Source organism: Phascolarctos cinereus, unplaced genomic scaffold (genome assembly GCF_003287225.1).
Source record: "Phascolarctos cinereus isolate Bilbo 61053 unplaced genomic scaffold, phaCin_HiC Scaffold_5;HRSCAF=322, whole genome shotgun sequence".
In the NCBI taxonomy this organism is placed as follows: Eukaryota; Metazoa; Chordata; class Mammalia; order Diprotodontia; family Phascolarctidae; genus Phascolarctos; species Phascolarctos cinereus.
The window spans coordinates 321,772,287-321,796,359 of record NW_027555958.1 but is presented as its reverse complement, the minus strand read 5'-3'; the positions used below and the strand labels follow the sequence as shown (position 1 = coordinate 321,796,359).

Sequence of the window (24,073 nt, the reverse complement as noted above, 5' to 3'; positions counted from 1 at the left end):
GAGGTGCCGCCTTCGCCTTGGGCGCTGGGGCCTCTGGGAAATGTAGTCTCTGGATTTTAAAGGGGATGGGACGAGACGGGACGAGATGCAGTGGACATCCAGGTTTCATCAAGGCACGCGGAGGGGCTGTAATTCGTTTGCTTTATGGGGTTTTCAAGTTCGTTTTAATTTTTGTTCTTGTTTCTTGTTTTTACATCATCTATATTTTCCTTATAACAAAGAAGAAAAGAGAGAAAAAAGTTAAGTAAAATTAATCAACATATAGAAAAAAAAATCTGATGTACGATCTTTCACAACCATAGTCCCCCGCCCCCCCTGCAAAGAAGCAGAGCTAGGGTTTGGGAAGAGCGGTTATGTCTTCTCCTACTTCTTCTTTGGGTCCAAGTTTGGTTATAATTTCCCAGGATTCATTTTGATTATTTTGTTGGACTTTTCATTGTTCTAGCCACCGGGTGTATTGTTTCCTGGTTCTGCTTATTTCACTTCAATTCATGTAGGAACTTTAAGTTTTTGTAGACTAGAGGAAGAAGGTTTCTTTCCAAGGATTATATTTCCTTCAGTGTACCAGATATCAACCCTTAGACTAGTATTTATTACGCATGTACAATGTGCCTGGTAAAGTGCTAGACACCGGGTATAATACAAAGACAAAAACCAAGCAATCCTTGACTTCAAGGGGATGGGAAAAAACTAGGGGAAACAACGTATACATAAAACCAGTACAGGCAGACTTCATTTTATTGAGTTTCGCTTTATCGCGGCAGATATTGTGGTTTGTTGGTTTTTTACAAGTTCAAGGTTTGCAGCAAGCCTGCCTTGCACAAGTCTATCAGAGCCATTTTTCCAACAGAATGTACTCACATTGTGTCTCTGTGTCACATTTTGATGATTCTCGCAATATGTCAAACTTTTTCATTACCATTGTATCTCTTAAAGTGTTCTGTGATCTTGATGTTGTAATTGTAATTGGTTTTGGGCTTTGAGAACAGCGCCTGTATAAAACAGGACCTTAATCTATAAATGTGTATTCTGACTGTTCCACCTACTGGCTTGTTCTCCATCTGTCTAGCTCTCCTTGGCTTCACTGTTCTCTAAGACACATAAATATTGAAAAATATTCCATAAACTTAGTTGGTAAAGCAGCTTCAGGGTTTGAGAGGATTGATTCCAATTTTGAAAGATGTGGGTAAAATGCTATCAATCAGCATTACATTCTACAGAGAAATCTTTTGTGAAAGGAAGAATCAGTAGATGCAGGGAATGTAATTGCCTTATTTTAAGAAATTACTATAGTCACCCCAACCTTCAGCAACCAACACCCCAATCAGTCAGCAGCCATCAACAGGGAGACAAGATCTTCCACCATCAGAAAAGATTACCACCACTCTCTGCAACTCAGATGATATGATGGTTAGCATTTTTTAATTTTTATTTTATTTAAATTTTTAATATACTTTTGCATTTTTTAGAAATAAAGTATTTTACAGTTTTTAATTTGATGTTTTTATTTGTCCCCAGTTACATGTGAAAAAACCATTTTTAATATTCAGGTTTTTTTTTTGTGGGGGGAAGTGTGAGGCAATCGGGGTTGAGTGACTTGCCCAGGGTCACACAGCTAGTAAGTGTTAAGTGTCTGAAGCTAGATTTGAACTCAGGTCCTCCTGACTCCAAGGCCAGAGCTGTATTCACTGAGCCACCTAGCTGCCCCAATGTTAGTTTTTAAACGTTCCAAATGCTCTCCCTTCCTCCTTCCCCACTACCCTCATTGAGAAGGTAAGCAATTCAATATAGGTTATACAACACTTCCATAATATTCATGGTTTTTTAAATTTTAAAAAAAATTTTATTAATTTATTTTGCTTTATCAACAATCATTTCCATATACTTTTGAGTTTAAAATTTTTCTCCCCCTTCCTACCACCCTCCACAAGACGGGGCACAATCTGATATAGGCTATACATTTACATTCCTATTAAACATATTTTCACATTAGTGAAGTTGTAAGTAAAAATTAAAACCAATAGGAGGAATCATCAGAAAGAGGAAACAAAACTCAACAGAAGAGAAGAAAAAAATGATAGCAATTCAACTTCCATAGTTCTTTCTTTGGATGTGGATAGCATTTTCCATCCCGAGGCCTCTGGAGATGTCTTAGATCCTTGTATTGCTGAGAAGGGTTAAGTTTGTCAATATTAGTCGTCTTACAATGTGGCTCATAATAGTCATGTTAAGAAAGACTATGAAATAAAGTATTTTGTAATTAAAGTATGCACTAGTTTTAGTCATAATACTATTGCACACTTAGTAGACTACAGTATAGTGTAAACATAACTTTAGTGTTCACTGGGAAACCAAAAAATTCACTATTGCAATATTCTTTTATTGAGGTAGTCTGGAAGCAAATAAGTATCTCTGAACTATGTGTGTATGTGTGTATACAAGACAGCTACAAGGTAAATCAGGGAATCACTAACAGCAGGGGGAAATCAGGAAAGACTGCATAAAACATGTTGACAGAGCTGAGTTTTAAAGGAAACAAGATTCTAAGAGGCAGAGGGTAGAAGGGTATTCAGGGAAAAGGAGGTCCAATTGCCTGGGCAAAGACTGGGAAGAGAAATGGAATGTTGGGTGTGAGTAACCATAAGAAGGCTTGTTTGGATGAACAACAGTGTGTGGGAAGAAAAATAATGTTTAATAAGGTTGTAAAGGTAGGTGTGGTAGGAGCAATACCCTAACCCCCGCCTAACCCCCATGCAAACTAGATTAGTTTGTCTTAAAAGCATTGAAACCATCCTGGAGACTTGGCTCAGGGAACTTAAAGGCTCAAGTGGTTTACGGAACTTTGGTTGCCTGAGTACAAAATCCCAGGAGGAGCTCCAGGCTTTCTCTGATGCTTGGCTGGCAGACCACCTTGGGCAACTCAGAGGGGGAGAAGCTTTACTCAGAGGAATCAACTTAGGGGTGTTCTCCTTGCTGAATATCACTTTCCTGCAATATCTAAGGACATCTTATGTTAACTGTTGAATGATCTGAGTTTTGAATATCATTTCAAGCAATGCTTCTTGTAGCCTTATAAACTTGTTTGTCAAAAGTACAACAGATTTTTTTTCCTCCTAATTACTGTAAAAGATTTTGTCTTACTCTCCCCTCCTCTAATAATAATAGCTTCTGTCAAAGTCATTCTCAGCCCAGGCCTACCTATTTTTGCCTCTAGGACTTCATAGGGAGTACTACTTTGCTATGATCCAGCCCCAGACCGCCTGTGGCCTCTGATTTTGCATCAACCCTAATCCAGCCTTCCTTTCTCTGGCCTATTAGATCTGGGTCTTGCCAAGGTATCCTGTTTTAGGCCTGGTTTCAGGCCTCAGGCTTCTATCTTCATCTCAGGTCCTTCTGAAGTGTTCTACTGGCCATTTCCAGAGCAGATCCCCTTCAACTTGCCAGCTCCTGCCTCCTGTCCAAATTCCTCTGGAAATACTACTCCTGCATGGTGTGAGGTGGGCTTTCTGGACCTCATAGGACTTGACATCACCACCTGCTGCAAGGTCGGACATCCGGGGAGGGCCCTCATCTGATCACTGTCTTCCTTCAATATACTTCTCTTCAGTTATGATTTGCCTGAACTCATCTTCAGTGGTTAGCATGCTCTGACCATACCATGCTCTTCCCATTCTCATGATGCTGAACCTCCTGGTTGTCATTATACAAACCCCAATCCACTCTCTCTACTGCCTGTTCTCGTACTCTTGTCTGGACCACCTCCATTGTCCTTCTCCAGATCTACCCACCTCTTCTACTTTGCTTGCTAGAATACTTACTCCAGCCTTACTTAAGAAACTTGCTTTTATCTTAAACCTTTTACTTTCCCACTCTTACCATCTTCTGGCATTCATAGAGATCTGGCTCCCTTATGATGACATGATGACATGGCATTCTTGGCCACCATATCCAGTGATGGTTGTACTTTTTCTAATATCACCTCCAAGTAGTTGTGGTAGGGGAGTATCGCTCTCCATTGCTACTTCCAGACTCTACAACTATTGTTCACTAATCTCTTCTCTTTGTCTTTGAAGTTCATTCAATCTATATTTACCATCCTATTGAGATTCTGGTAGCCGTTGTCTACCAGCCCCCTGGACACTCTCTTTTGCTCCTCAGTGAGTTCAACGCCTGGCTCTTCATTGTTCTCTCCTGCCCAACTCCTGACCTCATATTGGGGGCCTTGGACTTATATACTCCCTCGAGCACCCCAACTTCCCAGTTCCTTAGTCTACTTATTCCCCATGACCTCATCACACACCATTCACACTCCTTCCACCACTCTCTCCTTTACCTCAGATTCACCTTGGCTATCACTGACGACAATTCCACTTTTTTGTCTGTGAATTCTGAAGTTCCTTCATCTTCTATTATTACATCTTTCCCTGTGCCTTATGACCTCTAACCCCGTTCTATGTCCTCACTATGACTTCTCATCCCTCCACCTCTCAATTCTTTCCCAGGCCATCAACCCAGCACTGGCTGCACTCTGCGTTCTTCCCTGTCTGGACTTCTTGATAAACCAATACAATTCCACACTGTTCTCTACTTTAGAGTCACTTAACCCCTCATCCTGTCACTAATGATGCCTTGCAAAACCCCACTCTAGGTTTACTGCCACTCTCCTCTGCTTTTTCTCCTGTTCTTATGCTGTTGAATGAAACTGAGGGAAATCAAGAAAGCATGCTGACTGGGCCCACTGTAAATTAGTTACATTTCCCTAATCAATTCTCTATCCCACTCATCATAAGTGGCTTTTCCAAGCCTTTTCAACACTTCTTCAAACCTCCTATGGCTGCCCTTCCTCCAACCTTCTCAACTGAGAAGTTACGCTCAAATTTCACTAAAAAAAATTGAGACCATTCACCAAGAGCTCCCTCTTTTGTCTTTCTTCTCTTCACATATTATTCAGATCCCTTCCACCACTATCTCCCCCTTTACCTGGGTTTCACATGAAAAGGAAGCCAAGCTAAACCCTTCTTCATGCATAAGTGATTCAATACCATCCAATGACTGCCCCTTCCATTATCCCTGCCATCGCCAATAGGCTGCTTCCCTGATGCATACAAACGTACCTATTTTTGCTTATCCTTAAAAAACCCTGAGCTGGCTGCCCATCCCTGCTAGTTGTCATCCTACACATCTCTTCTCTTTCATGGCTAAATTCTTTGTGAAAGCTGACTATAATTGGTCTGGCTTCCAGCTGAATCATTTGACTAAATCTGAATCTCCCAAATCACCAATGCTCCCTTAATTGCAAAATCTAATGGCCTTTTCTCAATCCTCATCCTTCTTGGAGTCTTTGACACTGGCAATCACTCTCTTCTTGATGTTCTCTGCTCTCCAGGTTTTTGTGACAATTCTCTCTCCTGGTTCTACTCCTCCCTGTCTCATTGCTCTTTCTCAGTGTTCTTTTCTGGATCATAGTCACAGGTAGTGCCTGCTAAAACATGGGTGTCTGCCAAAGTTCTGTTTGGGCCCTCTTCTTTTCTTCCTCTGTATTATTTTGCTTGATGATTTCACCAGTTCCCATGGATTCAATTATCTTTTCTATGCCAACTCTTCTCAGATCTATTTATCCAGACCTTACCTCTGTCCTGACTTGCATTCTTACATTTCCAATTGCCTATTGAACATCTAAAACTGGATGTCTTGTAGATGTCTTAAACCCAGCATGTCCAAAACTAAACTCATTATCTTTCCCCTCAAAGCTGCCTCTCTTTCTGACTTCCCCATTACTCTTGAAGACACCTACCATCGTCCCAATCACCCAGTCTCCCAAACTAGGTGTTATCTTCAACTCCTCATTCTCACCCCCCCTTCCCCACATCCAATCCATTGATAAATTCTGCTTATTCCACCTTCATAACATCTTCTAACGTATGCCCACTACTCTTCTCTGACATTGACACTAACCTGGGGCTGGCCTTCGTCACCTCATCCCTGGACTATTGAAACAAACTCCTGGTTGGTCTGCCTGCCTAAAGTCTCTTCCCACTCCGTTCAACTGCCCAAGTGATCACCCTAAAGCATAGATCTAATCATACCATTCCCTTCCCTTTCCCCCAACCTACTCAATAAATTCCAGTGGTTTTCCATTACCTCCAGGATTAAATATGATATCTTCTGTTTGGCGTCTCAAGTTTTTAATAATTTACCTTCCTACCTTTCCAGGCCTCTTTTTAAAAATTAGATTTGATTTTTTTAATAAGCAAAAAAATCTGCCTTTCTCTCTTCCATCCCTCCTGCCCAATTTAGAAAGAAAAACAAAACAAAACAAAACCCCATTACAAACATGTATAGTCAAAGAAAACTTTTTTTTGCATTATATTCTATATTATATATGATTCTTTACTCTGAATCACCTTTCTATCAGGAAGAAGGTAATATGTTTCTTCTCTTAATTTATTGTCTATATTTCCCCCTTCCTTTCTCCCCTCTCTCTTGACTCTTTCTCTGTTAAGTGAAATATATTTCTATATATAACTGTGTGTATACCAGCCCCCAATCCATTCCCTCCACTGCCTGTTCTCTTACTCCCATCTGGACCACCTCCAGTGTCATCCTCCAGATCTACCCACCTCTTTTTGTTTATATGAGAGTAAGGTTCAAGTGTCCCCCATTTCTCCCTTCCTTCTTGTTTGTCTAGACTTTTACTTTCATATCTTGATTATGTGAGATAATTTCCCCTTCCTGTCTTCTCCCTTTTTACCTCTAGGGTATTCCTTTTCCTCTCCTTTTCCATTCCTTTTAAAAGATCATCAAGGCATAACAGAATAGGGGCAGCTAGGTGACTCAATGGTTAGAGCTCTGGCCTTGGAGTCAGGAGGACTTGAGTTTAAATCCGGCCTCAGACACTTGACGCTTACTAGCTGTGTGACCCTGGGCAAGTCACTTAACCCAATTATCCCAGCAAAAAAAAAAAAGGAGACATAACAGAACCACTGCTAGATTCTCTGTCTAATTAGACAGAGAGGGTCCTTCCTCTTTGACTCTTGATGATGATAGAGGGGACACATGTATCATCTATTCATATTAGAATGTAAACAGTTTATCCTAGTTAGTCCCTTATGATTGTTCTCTCATGCTTATCATTTTATTCTTCTCTTGATTCTGTGTTTGCATTTCAAAATTTCTATGCAGCTCTGGTCTTTTCATTAGGAATGCTTGGAAGTGTTTTATTTATTTTATTTTTTTGTTAAGGGTGTATTTTTCCTTCTGTAGGATTATATTCAGTTTTGCTGGACAAGTTATTCTAGGTCATAGGTCTATCTATATTCTTGACCTTCTGAAATATTATATTCCAGGCTCTCTGCTTCTTTGTGGTGGTGACTGCTAAGTTGTGTGTGATCCTGATTGTGGTTCAATACTTGAAGTCTTTCTTTTTGGCTGCTTGCAGTATTTTTTTTTTTAACCTGGAAACTGAATTTTTGTCATAATGTTCCTGGGAGTTTTCATTTTGGGATTTCTTTAAGGAGATGACTGGTGGATTCTTTATATTTATAATTTGCTACCTGAGAGTTTTTAAGAAATATGTACGGTTTTCTTTTATGATTTCCTAAAATATGATGTCTAGGATATTTTTTTATCATGGCTTTTACATTGTTCGATAATTTTTAAATTATTTCTCCTCAATTTTTTCAAGTCGTTTATTTTTGCTATGGGATACCACTGCTTTCTCACCCGGGAGCACTGCTTCTAAATACAGGTCTTCTCTTCAGTCCCCCCTGGATCTGTGATCCAGAACAGTGAGTGACAGAGTTGCCAGCTGGTACTTGTTCCTGCACTCTACACAAATGGAGACCCTTCTGTCTGTTCTTGTCTTGGTGCACAGACTTATTTTGTGCTGGAATGCTTCATCCCTTTGGTGTGCTCTTGGCAAGACCCCAACCCTATGTCCACAGACCTCTCTGTCTCCCTATGCCAACCTGGGCTGGACAAATGACTCATGGTGATCTTTTCTTGGATTTCATGATCGGGATTTGTTTTGGTGCATTTTCTAGATCTGTTTGGAGGCTTTGGTGGGGAGGTGAGGATGGGGGTGGGGTGGGGAGGGAGTGGAGCTTACTCTATTTTTTCCTGATATTTCTCTTTCCAATCTTCTTACACTTTCCTCTCTTCCATATACTCTATGATGCGGTGACGCTGGCCTCCTTGCTGTTCCCTACACAAGACACTCCATCTCTTTGCCTTTTCACTGGCTATCTGCTATGCCTGGAATTCTCTCTCATCTTCTCTGTCTCCTGTCTTCCCTGGCTTCCTCCAAGTCCCAATTAAAGTTCCATCTTCTGTAAGAAGCCTTTTCCCTTCATTTAATGGTATGCTAGTAAATTCTTTAACAACCAGATCTCCCCCACCTCCAAATAGTACAAATGACATACCTTTACTTTTAAGATGCATCATTAACATTTTCTCCATCACTTTCTTCAGTCTAAACAATCAACAAAACAAATAAATCAAACCCTGATTAAAACTGTTTATCAATTTCTGAGTGGTAAATGCTCACACTGAAAATTTAATAACCTGCTCTCCAGCTGGTTACAGCAGTCTCCAGAACCCTTTTGCTTCTCTGTGCTGGTGCCTTTCCTTGAGATTACCTCTAATTTATACTTTATACATCTTGTTTGTTTCTTGTATGTTTTCTCTCCCATCAGAATGTGAGCTCTTCAAGGACATGGATTGTTTTTCTGTTTTTGCCCCTTTTTTCTCTTAAATATCCCCAGGCTTAGCCCCGTACCTGGCACATATTAAATGCTTAATAAATGTTTGTTAACTAGATTTGGTTCCAAATTTTTATTAATGACTGCCTATCCTAAGATGATAGCAGCCTCCCAATGTTACTGACTTTATATCATTAAGTTAATTATGGGAGCCAGTCCACCATAGGTTTTCCTTCAGACTGGAAACTGATATCTGAGGCTGTTGAAAGTCATAGACCAGTTATGAATAAGGCGAGAATTGTTCATGAGTTACGCTTGTTGGCTCTGGTCCATTAGCCACTGAAAATCTTTAATAAGGGGCAGCTAGGTGGAGCGATAGATAGTTCAAATAGTTCAAATCCGGCCTCAGACACATAACACTTACTAGCTGTGTGACCCTGGGCAAGTCACTTAACCCCATTGCCTAACCAAAAAAAAAAAAAAGAAAAAGAAAAAGAAAATCTTTAAGAATACTGGGAAGAGTAGAAAACCTCTCTGATAAGGCCTGATATCAGAAGTAGAGCTTTTGGGGCAGCTAGGTGGCGCAGTGGATAGAGCACCGGCCCCGGAATCAAGAGGACCTGAGTTCAAATCCAGCCTCAGACCAAACACTTGACATGTACTAGCTGTGTGACCCTGGCCAAGTCACTTAACGCCATTGCCTAGCCCTGCCCCCCCCCCAAAGAAGAAAGCATTTAGTAGGGCTGACAACAGCCTTTACATTCTGAGTGTTTGCCATCCAGCTGGTTATGATTCATCTTATATCCTTTAATAGATATTACCAAAATATTGTGAGCTTCTCATTGAGTTTTGCTTTCTCCTTGTGGTGGCTTGTGAGAAACAATTACTGCACAAGTATTTGCTTAGAAAGCATTTGCTGCTAAATGTTGGAGAATGAATGTGTGGGAGAGCCTGATCACCAGCCTTGATTCCAATTAACCTTATGACCCCTGAACACCAAAGAAATGTGCCAATGGCCTAACTCACTGAACTATAGCTATAGCTACAGATTAGGACTACAGCTATTAAAACAATTCTAGAGCCTATTATTAAAAGGGTGGTCAGTGAACATCTAGAAGAGGAGAGGGTTGTCCGAAAGAGCCAGCATGGCTGGTTTGATGGTTTCATCAAGGACAAGTCATATCAAACTCACCTCTTTCACTTCTTTGCCAGCATTTACTAGACTAGATTTTAGTTGAGTATTTGACAAAGTTTCTTATGCTTTCCTTGTGGAAAACATGAGAGATATGGGCTAGAAGATCATACAATTAGATGGATTTACAAGTGTTTGAATGACCAAACAGTCATTAATAGTTCAAGGTCAATGTGCAAGGAGTCACTAGCAGAGTGTCCCAGTTGCTGGTGCTTGGCCCTGTGCCATTTACCATTTATATCAATCATTCAGATAAAGGCTTGGATGGCATGCTTGTCAATTCACAAATGAATGAAAGCTGGAGAAACACCTTGGAGAATAGGAACAGGATTAAAAAAGACCTTAGCTATGCTACAACACTAGACTAATTCCAAAGAAGTTAATTGGGGGGCATCTAGATTTGTGATTTCATTAGCTACTAGGGGCAGCTAGGTGGTGCAGTGGATAGAGCACCAGGCCCAGTGTCGGGAAGACTCATCTTTGTGATTTCAAATCTGGCCTCAGACACTAGATATGTGACCCTCTGGGCAAATCATTTAATCCTGTTTGCCTCAGTTTTCTCTTCTGTAAAATGAGCTGGAGAAGGAAATGACAAACCAGTATCTTTGCCAATAAAACCCCAAATGGGGTCATGAGGAGTTGGAAACAACTGAAAAATGACTCAACAAAGGGTTACTCTTGATGAGGAAACACCCTCTCCCAAGGCGGATCAGTAATTATTCTTCCCTGTATGGACTCAGAGAATTGCCTGGAGGATGGAAAGATTAAGTAATTTTTTTAGAGTCACACAGGATGTCAGAGGTGAGACTTTGGCCCTGTCTTCCTGACAATAAGCCAGATCTATTTACTCCACAACATTGTGTCTCTAAGATGAAATTTAACAGGTATGAATAGAAAGTCTTTCACCTGAGCTCACAAAGTCAACTTCCCAAGTACACAATGATGGCTGCATGGCTTGGCAGTTTGCTGCCTCAGTTGAGGTCTGAGGGTTTTGGTGGACTGAAAACTCAAGATGAGTTAATGGCAATGTGTGGCAGCCACCAAATGTAGAAATCACTCAGGCTGCACTGAGAGATGTCTATTTTTCCAGAATTAAGATGGCGATCGTTAACACTATAATCTTAGTTGGACCGCATCTGGAGAACTGTATTCTCTTTAGTGAGCCAGCTTTAAGGAATGTCAGTGATAAGCTGGGGAGTAGCCAAAAGAATACAACCTGGATGGTAAAGGTGGGCCTTGGGATCTTGCTGTCCTCAACCATAAAATGGGGATGATAGTTATCAGCTGACCTACCTGAGGATAAAGTTTGCTTTGTAAACCTTAAAGAACTATGTAAATGTTGAGGCAGCTAGGTGGCACAGTGGATAAGAGCACAGATCCTGGAATCAGGATGATTCATCTTCCTGAGTTCAAATCTGGCCTCAGCTAGTTTCTAGCTTTGTGCCCTGGGCAAGTCAATTAACCCTGTTTGCCTCCATTTCCTCATCTGTAAAATGAGCTGGAGAAGGAAATGGCAAACGCTCTAGTAACTTTGCCAAGAAAACCCCAAATGGGGTCATGAAGAGTTAGACAGAACTGAACAAAATGCTAGCTATCATTTTCTATGACTTTCAACTTGGCTGTTAGTACTCAAAATGTGAGATTATGAGGCAAAGATCAAGGAATAGACATATTCTTACTGCAAGAGTTCTTGACTTGGGACCCAGAGATAGGTTTTGGACAGGAGAGCAGAATGGGACTTGGATGGGAAAAAAATGACAACTTTATTTTCACCAACTTGTAACCAAAATTGAGCATTTCCTTCTGGAAGTAAGTCTATGTACAGCCTCCTTTGTAATACAACTGAAAATTTTAAGAAATTCTGTTTTCTGTAAAAGCTCTTTCTAGTGGTCCTCCCTAGGAAAGAAGGGTGTTAGACTGAGGACAGAAAGGTCTTTCATAAGGAAATGGACCGAGGCAGGAAACTGAAGTGTGTATAGAGAGGGCTTCTTGTTTCTTTGGGTTCCTGCCTTCCCTTCCCCTGAAGATTAACCTATGACCTTCCCAAAGAAAGTGCCTTCTATTCCATTCAAAAAGAAGAAAGGAATTAAGAAGAAATTTTTGATATTGATCCCTTTGAATCGTGGGGGGTGGGTGCAGTGGTTCAAGAAGGAATTGAGGAGTCGGTATTCTGCAATGTTAACTGCAAACTGTATTTTATCATATGATGATCTTCGACTTGTTCAAGATTCCTCTAAATGTTACCTCAAATCACGTTGGGGTTAGAAAGACATATTGAAGGTCATGAAGAGGGCTATGCCAAGTTTGGACATCTCCCTCTGTCTGTCTGTCTCTCACTCTCTGTCTCTTTCTCTATCTATCAGTTTAGCTCATAGAGAAATGGATTGGATAGAGAGTAATGTTAAACTACCTAGAGGCAGCTGGGTGGCTCAGTGGATAAAACATTGGACCCAGAGTCAGGAAGACTTGAGTTCAAGTCCTCCCTCAGACACTTATGAACTCTGTGACACTGGGCAAGTCATTTAACCTCTGTCTGCCTCAGTTTCCTCATCTGTAAAAAGGGGATAATAATAGCACCTACCTCTCAGGGCTGTTGTGATAATATTTGTAAAGCACTTTGTTAAACCTTAAAGTGCTATGGAAATGGTAGCTATTATTAAATAAAATAAAATTAATTTTAAAAATGAATTAAATATAATGTTAGCTATTATTAATTAAATAAAATTATTTCTGGCCTAAAGTCAAGGGTATAGTATTTTTCCCCCCTGAGGCAAGTCAAGTGACTTGCTCAGGGTGACGCAGCTAGCAAGCATCTTAAGGCCAAGTTGAAATTGGGTCCTCCTGATTCTAGGGTCAGTGCTCTATCCACTGTACCTCTTGGTTGCCTCTTGAGTATCTTTTCTGTTATGTTTTTTTTTTGGTGAGGCAATCAGGGTTAAGTGATTTGCCCAGGGTCACATCACTGGTAAGAATCAAGTGTCTGAGGTTGGATTTGAACTCAGGTCCTCCTGACTCCAAGGCCAGAGCTCTATTCACTGAGCCACCTGGCTGCCCCTTAAGTATTTTTTCCCTGTACACTGCCAAAGAGGTCTATCAAGGGGTGTGCTTATACTGACTCAAGAAAGCTGATTGTTAAATTTTCAGTGTGAGCATTTACATTCCAAAAATCAGCAAATGCTACAAATCAGGACTTGACATTGTTTTGCTCATTGTCTAGACTTAAGAAAAGAATGGAGAAAATGCTGATAATGTGGATTAAACTTGAAAAGTCTGTCCTGCCTTTTGGAGAGCTGGTTGTTGAATGTTTACCAGTACACCCCTAAGTCAATAATTAATAAAAGATTTAGAATCCTTATACTGGAAGGGTCATTCTTGAAACCAGAACAAATTTGGAAATTATAGCTAAATAATGGAAGGATGGCTCATAGGTTATCTTTAGAAAAGAAAAAAAAAGGAATTAGCAGAGTGGATCTGATCACGCACCAAAAGACGACAAGAACATGATTTTACGGGACATTCATTCCTCTCAAGTTTCAGCACTCCTCAGGATAAGTATCTGCAAAAACACCAAGCTGACAATAATTGCCCCATCCTCCTCACTATCTACCCTACAGGAGGAAGAAGTAGAGCAATGTCATGAAGAACGAAAGCCCCCTGTATTAGATGATTCGATACTCAGTGACTTCAGCGCCAGAGTTGAAGATGGTAGAAATGTATTGGAACACAAGGATCAGGATCAAAAAGAATGAGAGAGGTCAGATTCTGGGAGGCAACCAGAAACCTCTTGACTATATGCTGTGAACACTCTATTTGAGAAAAAAATCAGTAGGTACTGGATAGGATGAATACTAAATAACATAAAGAGTGAAACTAATTGTATTTTGACAGACAGGATATGACTCAGTGATGCGGGAGGAAGTGATTTCTGAATCAGCTGTTTGTGTCCAGTCAGACCACTGACTTGTTTAAGCAAAGATCAAAATTAGTGCAAAGCCTGATGTAAAAATGAGAACATGATATAAAATGGAAACAACTCAATCTTGATCTATTCAAACAAATCAATGATAATGAAAAATGGGTAATGGTTAAAAGAAAGGATCTAGACAAAGAATTTGATGCTGTCATTAAAAAGCTTAAAGCAACTGTCATAACAAAGAGGACAAAAGAGGCTTAAAATGGGCCTTGGTCAGCAGATATCTAACACTTATTAACTGGATAGAGATGGCAGCCAAAGGCGATGCTGTGTTGTTTGTTTTTTTTTTTAAACATAAAGTCATTTAAAAATCTTATAGGGAAACAAAAGAGATGCTCATTGACTGGGGGAATGGCTAAAGAGTTATGGTACATTACTGTGAGGGGGTATTACCATACTCCCAAGAAATGATGAATATAGAGATGGAGGCAAAGTGAAGGTAAGTAGAACCAGAACATATCATAGGCACTGATTACAACATTGTCAATGAAAACAACAACAAAATGAAATTGTGTTGTGAAATTAAAATGACCAAGCATGGTCTGAAAGAAGAGATATGAGGATGTACCTCCCTCCCTTCATTGCAGAGGTGGAGGACTGAGGGTTCAAAATACTACATTTAATATCAGGATTGTGAGACATGTTAGTCTGTCTTGAACTTTCCCTCTTCTTTTTTATTTTTTGTTATAGGGGATGACTTTCTGATTGGGGTGGGATATGTTGGGAAATATGAGTGATGCAAAAACAAGATGTCAATAAAATTTTACTTTTAATCTTATGGACAATGGTGAGAGTTAAAACTTATTTAATGAAACGTTGGTAGAGACCCAACTAAGGAAAGTCATTCAGAGGCCATTTGAGAATAAAAATGGAAGGAGGGTATCAAACAGACAAAAAAGGCATAGATTCACAAAGATTTTTACAACAAATTGTTTTCTGCATTGAGTTCTGCTGAGATAGTATACTTGACCTCTAACATCACAGTCTTGGAAGTGCTCATGGAGGAGACAGAAATGGGACCAAGGAAAATAAAGATGGGAATAGCCAGCTGTGTGTACACAGAGGAGATCTGAGCTGCCATGCAATTGTGAGGGTATTGCTGGGTCATTTCCCAAGATGTCTGAAGGAAGGAAAGCAACCAAAGGCAGGGAAAAAACTTGGAACTTTATTAATACTGAAAGGTGATTGAGAAAAGTAAAAAACTAACAACCTGTATGCCTCCATACTGACTTACATAAAAGTGTGGGAGAATAATCTATGTAGAAATGAAGGGCACCTTCAATGAGGATGTTAGTAGGTAATAGGCAGGCTTTCACAGGTAATATTCTGCATCTTTACTAACACACAACTGACTAAAAGATGGTGAGAATACAAGACACTACTGTGCTTCTTGATTATATAAAAGAAACACTTTATAATAGTATACAAAATATATATTAATATATATTTTCCTCTTTCAATGAGTTGTCTCCCATGTATACATCGAAATTACTCAAGATTTTTTGAAGAGTATAATAGTAAAGATAACCTTGTTAGAAGATCTCACTCGTCAAATATATTAGATAAGGCATAATAAGGGGGCTCATGCCACAGGCGATGGAAGCCATCCAGCACAGAGTCCACATTGAATAGAGATTCCTTTTGGATGGTGGGATTCTCCAACTCTGCCTATTTGTGGAGGACCTAAATGCGTCACTTTCATTTCATTCCTTTCATCGCTTTCATGTCATAATCCTGCTAAATTTTCTTTTAAAAAATTAATTTTTTCAATGAACAAATATCTATTTTCTTTTACTCTTCTCCCTCAATTGAAAAAAGAAAAACAAAACAAAATAAAACCCTTGTAACACATATGAATAGTCTAGCATGACAAATTCTTTCATTGGCCACGTCCAAAAAATGTTTGTCTCGTGATGAATCATTAGTCCATTACTTCTCTGTCCGAAGGTGGGTAGTGTGCTTCATCATTGGTTCTCTGGAATTGTGGGTGGTTGTTCAGCTGATCAGACTGAGCTAGATTTCCCTGTATGTATATGTGTGCATGTATACATATATACATATATAAACACATATATACTTTTTTCCCTGCTATCCTCCCCTTCTCGTCAAAGTCTGTAAGTACTAAGGTTGAATTGGTTTAGAGCAACTTATTGAGTTCTTTATTTCCTTTCTTTACGTAAAAGGGTTTTACCATAAGCCCAGACCACCTAAGATGGAGGCCCCACATGGGCCAAAACATCTCATTTTGGGAAGACAGTCTGCACTGGTGTCTTCTCATCGCCTACATGGCCAGAATTAGCCGAGCTTTTAAATCTACCTAATTGAGGCACAGTTTCTGTCTCTTTCTGGTGGTTTCTAGGGGTGAAGCACCGATACCATGCACGAAGCTGGGTGGGAAAGGACCGCCTTTCACTTCCCTATAGGCCCTGTCGCCTTGAGAAATGGGCTGGAGGTTTTGGTCTATTTCTTTTTGACTTTCAGTTCTAGGTGAACAGAGTGGAGTCTCGAACGCCTGAGGTTGACCTGTGGGGACCTGGGAGCTCCGGGAGTTGCAACCAAACCAGTACGAAGGCAGGGTACTGCCCAAAGAAGGCTTTGAACTTGAAACTTGTTGGAACCAATGCTAGGTAGAAACTGAACCAGACTGTGAACCTAATCCCTCTCTCCTCTCAGGTGCTAAAGGGATATAGGCGGGGTGGGTGTTCCCCAGGCATCGGGGAAAATATTTGTGTGTTTGTTCTTAAATATGTCTTTGTAAAAGCTAATCTGACTATGAAGTGATTAACTGGAACTGAGGTGCTTGGATTGCTTTATTGGGGAACATCGTCGGTGGAGGCTTACATTCAGAGATGAGTACCTGATAAGGAACCAGAGAACATTCAGGCAGTGGAGGCCAGAGTCATCATCACTACATTTGGTTGTGGTTCAGCCTACAGAGATGAGGATTAAGTAAATGTATTGATTAATTGCCATAAATGAGAGTGAGGTTTCTCATGGAAGAGACCTGGCCTTGAACTAGGAGTGGCTGGTCCAAGTAAGGACCTCACAAATATGGTGGAAGAGAGGGTATAGACACTCTTGCACTTCCCTCGACTGCCCGGGAGGCAGAGAAGACCCTCAGAGCTGAGCCAAAGGGGCAGAAGTGGAGAAGCTTTTTCGGATCCTAGGTGAAGGGGTCTCCGCTCTTTCTGAAGGGGCCCAGCTGCTGCAGGCACCAGCTATGCCTGAAGCAGAAAGTGCTGGAGAATTGAGCTGCCACTGAGGATCAAGACCAGCTTAGCAGAATAGCCTAGAATAATGGCAGAGCGGCAGCAGAACAGTGGAGCTGCCCAGCTCAGAAACAGCATCAGAGAAGACACCATGCCCCGGGAGGAACCGTTCCAGCATAACTGCAGAGTGATCCAGTTTGTCATTGGAGCTAAAATAGATGCCACACCCATCACCGGACTTTGTAAGCATAGTTAGGGTCAGCTAGGTTGTACAGTGGATAATGTGTTAGGTCTGGAGTCAGGAAGATTCACCCTCCTGGGTTCAAATCTGCCCTCAGACACTTACCAGCTGTGTGACCCTGGGCAAGTCACTTAACCCTGTTTGCCTCAGTTTCCTTGTCTATAAAATGAGCTGGAGAAGGAAATGGCAAATCACTCCAGTATCTTTGCCATGAAAACCCCAAGTGGGGTCATGGAGAGCCAGACATGACTGAAAAGACTGAACAACAAGAACATAGTCACAAAGAAAGGATGTCTCCGGACAATTCCCTGACCACATGTATTCCCTACACGTATGCCTATGTGATGGTGTGTTCATTTTGGTCCCATTCTTCCCCAGCGACACCATGTACTCTGTTGGGAGAGGGAGCCCCAGGTTTATGGGTGGAATGTAGTTATTATTCTTTTTTTGCCGTTTTGCCTTCTTCAGCTTTTGTCAAGTGTCCAACTTGTTAAGGGAAAGCCCACTGATGGGGGCTCAGGAGCTATGGTAGTAGATGAGTAGCTTGGCTCACCCCCACAGGGCTAGCTCTAGAACCCAGAGAGTAATTTTAGCAGCTACCCCTCCCAACTCTAACTTGCCCATCTAAATACTGGTTGGGGTAGAGTTCAAGCCCAGACAAAAAGCCTGGGTGGGGCCAGTATTCTGGTACATTAGCATTCTTAAAGCACAGGGACAAGAGTTGCCCAGGATGCATAGGCCTGGATGGGCTGTGCCCTGAATTGCTGGAAGAAATACCCATATGGGACAGCTAGTGGTGCAGTGGATAAAGCTCCGGCCTTGGAGTCAGGAGGACCTGAGTTCAAATTTGACTTCAGACACATGACACTTACTAGCTGGGCAAGTCACTTAACCCCAACTGCCTCATCCAAAAAAAAAAAAAAAAGGGAATACTCATATTGATGAGATCACATTTGAGCATTAGAGTATGAGAATATCCCTAGAGCCCTGTGTAGTCTAGTGCAACAATCTCTGATTCCTGGGATCTTTTAACTTCAGGAGATACCTGAACACTTACAGGACCAGTTTGCTTGTGGGTGAAAGACTGGTAGAGTCCCTGGAGTAGGTGCATATAGTAGTATATAGTGAGTGCAGCATGTATAATAGGAGCTTCCTGAGAAATGCTCTAAGTGAACCTGGGACGTCTTTGAGACTAGCATTAAGCCTGATAACCGTGTCCTTCTGAAACCATCTTCTTACCAGAATTGAAAGGATCATGTTATGGACAGCTAAATGGCACAGTGGCTAGAGTACCAGCCCTGAAGCCAGGAGGACCTGAGTTCAAATCCAGCCTCAGACACTTGACACCAGCTGTGTGACCCTGGGCAAGTCACTTAACCCCAATTGCCTAGCCAAAAAAAAAAAAGGTTTCTCTGAATCTGTTATTTGTAAAAAAACAAACAAGCAAACAAAAAAAGCATAGATGAAAGGATCATATTGTGAGGGGCAGGGCTTACTGTGTTAGATGCTCTCAGGGGCTCCTACCAAGCTGAAAAGGCTTTGAGCAAGGCCTAGGTGACCAAGGTGGCATCTGCCATCTGAAGACCAGCCTAGTTCAGGCAGAGAGGCTCTGCACCAGAGGGATGGTTGCCAGAGCGTGAATTTGGTTCACTGCAGCAACTCAGAAACTGTCTGCTAAGGCGTGGAGGGAACGAACTAGCAGGTCCAAGAATCCAAGAACAAGAAGCTCATCCCCAGTTCTGTTCCCTGGGATGGGACAGATCAGGGAGACAGAGCCCTAGAGATGGGTCATGATTTGGGACACTGTGGGACTGAACCTAAATATTTTGGAGATAGATTGATTGCTCGTGGTTAAGCCATGCTAATATAATAAAACTGACACTAGTACTTTATTTATTTATTCAGTGCGAAGTAATCCTTTGGTAGTCGGATTGGTATTGCACTGAACACCAGTCCAACCATCAAAGGATTACTTTGTAGGGCTAGGAAAAATGATAAAAAAAAATTCATAGGAAGGAATAAAAGGTCAAGACTCCAAAGCAGGTTCAGAGCCAGTCAAAGGTCCACACTTGAGGACCTATAGGGCCATACGTGGCCTCAAGGCCACAAGTTCTGTACCCCTGCATCTAAGGGATAACAATATTAAAAAAACAAAACAAAACGAGAAGGAAAGGGGCCTAGCAATATCAGATCTCAAACTATTTTACCAAGCGGCAATCATCAGAAATATTTAGTACTGGTTAAAAAGTAGAGATTTTGATTAATGGAACAGATTAATTACACAACATACAGAAGCATACAAATATGGTAATTTAATGTTTAATAAACCCCCAATGGGGCAGCGAGGTCGTGAAGAGTCCCGGGCCTGGAGTCAGGAAGTATCATCTTCCTGGGTTCCTGAGTTCAAATCTGACCCTGAGCAAGTCACCTAACCCTGTTTGCCTCAGTTCCTCCTCTGTAAAATGAGCTGGAGAAGGAAATGGCAAACTAACCAGGATCTTTGCCAAGAAAATCTCAGATGGGGTCATCAAGGGTCAGACAGGACTGAAAAATAACTGAACAACAAATCCCCAAATCTGAGCTAATGGAGTAATGATTTATGATTCAACAAAAATTGCTGAGAACACTGGAAATCAGTCCAGGAGGAATTAGGTGTAGAGCCTGGGGGTGAGGAATCCGAATCCAAACTTCACAGAACAAATCCCCTTTGTAAAAGGAATTGTTTTGTAAAACTTGGACTCAGTCAAAAGGCCGCACTTGAGGATCTAGAGGGCCACACGTGGCCTTGAGGCCACAAGTTCCCCGCCCCTGGCATTATAAACCAGCATTTCATGTCATGATTTAAGATAATTACCCAATGGATACATGACGTAGATACGGGGACACTATGAGCCAGAGAGGGGAAAGGAGGAATGGTGTGCCTGGGCCCTACTACAAACCAAGACAGCGGCAAGGGTCTTGAAGGAAGCTCTTAGTTTAGGAGCTCAGGGAAAGATGCCATACTATGAAAAGAAAAATAGGAGCCCTGGGATACTAGTGTGATGGCTACTGCTAGAGATGGCTAGCTGCAACGTCTTCTGTGCTGGTGCGGACAGGGCAGAGTGAGAGAGAAGCCTGTTATTTTATTTGATAATTTCCATTTTAGCTAATTGTTCTTATTATCTAGGTGCTAAGTTCTGCTGCCACACGTATTGTCAGCACCTCCTAAACTAGGCACTTTGGAGCAAAGCTCCAGCTGGCCCACCTTATGTACAACTTTGGCTACGTGCTGTTGTGGGAAGAATTCCTCCTCTTTTCTGGCAATGTAGAAACTTATAGTTCCACCAGGAGGGAGGAAGGGAGGAGTATTAGAGAGCTTGAGGAGGTAATCTCAGTACTGCTGTAAACTGATGGGTGGTTTGGGAGGCCAACCTCAAAGGTGGTAGAGCAGCAGTTTAGAAGAGGAAGCAGTTGGGGTGACAGACTATTCAGGAATATTTTTTGAGATTAGTGATTAAGTCAGAGTTGGTCAGCATGAGTGCTAAGCCTGGGCCCAGAGACTTGGGATGGGAGGAGAGGGAGTGACCAGAGAGTGAACCTAAATGTCTGAGGGAAGCTAAGCTGCTGCAGTGGGTTTGACTAATGGCTTGGGGAGGGTTAGGATGTTGAAAAGCAGAAACTGTGTAAGGGAAAGCTCGTGGGAGGTAGAGCTATGGCCTGGTGATCAGTGCCTTTGCTGCCTGAACAGTGATGGAAAACTGCAACGTGAAACTCTGTCCAGTGCAGTGCGTCGGATTCTTGGGCATGTGAGCTTCCCCTGGTTTCAGGTTGGAAGGAGGGTGCCTGGAGGCATCAGAGACCTTAGGGCACTGGGCTGCTTGACTGGTCCTTTGAGCATTGCCTAAGCTGGTAGGCACTCCATAAACGTTTAATGGATTAATGAATGACTGTCCGCGCCACATCGTCTTCACTCCCCATCACGATTTAATATTTAATTTAATTTAATGGTAGGGATTGAATTCTTAGTAAAGATCTCCTCTGCTGACTCACAGAGGTCCTGTACTACATGAGGAGCAAAACTGTTCTGTTTTGGTCAAGTTAGAGGAAGGAGGGAGGGAGGGAAGGAGGGTGTGTCTTTGTGGGCTGAAGACTCCCAGCTTATTAGCCAGTAAAGCCTGGTGATAGGTACATACCTGTGCTTGGGGGGTGGGGGGGAGGGCTGGCTCCTGGAGAGAGGAATTTGGTTCTGGCAGAGTTAGACTAGATAGAGAATAGAAGAGGCAACAAATCCGTGTGTGTGTGTGTGTGTGTGTGTGTGTGTGTGTGTGTGTGCGCGCGCGCCCATGCTCTTGAGTTCACTTGCAAAAGGGATCAGAGAAGGGAAAGCTAGGTAGCACAGTGGATAGAGCTCTGGCCTTTGGAGTCAGGAGGACCTGAGTTCAAATGTGACCTCAGACACATAACACTCACTAGCTGTGTGACTCTGGGCAAGTCACTTAACTTGTCTCAGTTTCCTCATCTGTAAAATGAGCTGGAGAAGAAAATGGCAAAGCACTCCAGTATCTTTACTAAGAAAACCCCAAATGGGGTCACAGAAAGTTGGACACGACTGAACAACAACATAGACCTTATCCCTTCTGACTCTCCTTTCACTTGCCCAGGAATCATGTATGGCCTTTCTAGTTTCTCCTCCCCTTCTTCCTCCAGAAACTCTCTCTACCCCTTTTCCTCTGGATGCGGAAGCCTCACAGGCTTCTCATATTCCTAGCTTTCAGAAGGGCTGCATCCACTGGACTCTCTAGCAAGAGTGGGAAGGGAAAGGGACTTCCGCCCCAGATGGTGGAGGAAATCTCCTTCCCTTCTTCCCTCCCCTCCTGCCCTTTTTCCTTCCTCTTTCCTCTCCCTCCTCCCCCAGCCCAATCCATTCCTTTGTTGATGGGATATTTGAATCTTCCTAGGCACAGGCTTAAAAGGGGAGTAAATTATGAGATTTCTGGGAAGAGAGGTCCCACTAAATTTTTAGTTTTAATCTTGAGTGGATAATAACTTTATGCTAGACAGCTCAGGAACTAATGGAAATGAACTATGCCTATAAATTTATTATATTTAGCATTTTAAGACAGGACTCCTTGGGCCCTCTGTCTCCCTTGCTGCTCGTACCCTCCTTTCCAAATCCACGCGTCTTTTCCTGCTGCCCTGGCTTTCCTCTTCCCCACTGTCCATCACGCACCATGGGCCTTAGCTGCTGGCACATGGCAATGGTACTTCAGGGTACTTACTCCCTGACATCTTGGGTACCTGTTTCATATTTCTAGCCCATCATTGTTGTTTGTCCTTCATTCTGGAAGAGGACCAAAGACATCAGGAGGGTGACGTCTTGACTTGCAAGTGAATTGGATTTAAGTGAGGCAGAGCTATGCAAAGTCACCAACCTCACTCTCTTCTCCAGAGTCATTGGAGTCTAGTGGCAAGACATAGGTCAGGATGACTGGCAATGGCCCAGGATGCAGTGGGAGACCTTGGCCCTCTTAAGCTAAGGTCTTTCCTAGGTCTCAGTTTGTCTGAGGCAACACCCATTCAGTGGTTAGAGTCTAGGTAAAAACGGAGGCAAAAGATGGCTTAGTTCGCCTTCACAAAAGAGTCAATCTGGGCACCATGGGGTCACTGCTAACGGATTCTGTAGTCAAAGAGAAATGGAGAGGTCACTGACTTGGTACAGGCTGAAACGTGTTTTTTGGACATGGCCAATGTGGGAATTTGTGCTGCTTGATTATAAATGGTTGTTACAGGAATTTTGTTTTGCTTGCTTTCTCACTTGGGGGAGGTGGGAGAGAACGTAGATCTGAAAACAGGAGAAGATTTAACTGAAAAAACAAAGAATATAATGTGTTGTTATGAGAAGCAACTTGAAGTAGTAGAGAGAATGCTGGACTCAAAGTTAAGAAGATCTGGGTTTGAATCCTGCCTCCCAGCTGTGTGACCCTAGGCAAGTGACAACATCTCTGAGCCTCAGTTTTCTCCTCTATGAAAGGGGTTAATAATAGCACTTATTTCATAAGCATTGTTGTGAGAAACAAATGAGATAATGTGTGTAAAGTGCTCTGTAAACCTTAATTTATATGCATATACATGTGAGCTCTTATGCAGAAATTTTAAAATAATCCATCCTTGGATGGTGGAAGTGTATTTGGAAGAGACAGGAAGGTGGTAATCCCTAGTGAAGAAGGAATTTTGTAGACTAGGAAGAAGTAAACGTTTACCTAGAGCTTGGAGAAAGGTAGGTAAGAATTCAGCAATATATCTGGTAGTGCTGAAGATCTTGGCAGGTGCTGGTAGTGGTAGAGTAGTAGAAGGCAGAACTGGCATCTTATTCTAAGATGGAACAGACTGCTCTATGAGGTAGTAAGTTCCCTATTACAGGTTCCCTCTAAGGCTGAGATTCCAGGAATAAATCCAGAGATTGGGGCTGTGCCTACTCCCTAGCTCTGCCTCCTTTAGGGAGCATTTACCAGCAGGTGATAGGTGTTTAGAAGCCCCAAGGTGTTCATGGTGGCTTGGGGATCTTCGGGGGTGCTGGTTGTTGTGATGGATATCCCCTGATATCTGGGATATACTCTTCTTTCACCAAAAAGTATCTGGAGGAGCGGGAGAGGGAAGAGACCCAGGACATTTGTAGTCACCCCATTTTCCCTTGAGATGACCAGTCTTTTTCTTGTTGGTGTGGGAAGGCATCTGGTGCCTGGAGAACATGGGAATGCTATGGAGAGACTAGTTGTCTTT

At 42.0% G+C, this 24,073-nt stretch overlaps 1 long non-coding RNA gene across 1 annotated transcript; it reads right to left on the bottom strand.

Moving 5' to 3' along the window:
• Nucleotides 1–67: 67 nt before the first annotated feature.
• On the bottom strand, nt 68–23,850 carry LOC144457766 (uncharacterized). The gene is made up of 3 exons (XR_013487251.1): nt 23,554–23,850; nt 8,421–8,470; nt 68–209 (listed from the first exon to the last, which is right to left on the bottom strand). It is a non-coding gene; the product is annotated as an uncharacterized LOC144457766 (long non-coding RNA).
• Between the last annotated feature and the right edge of the window lie 223 nt (nt 23,851–24,073).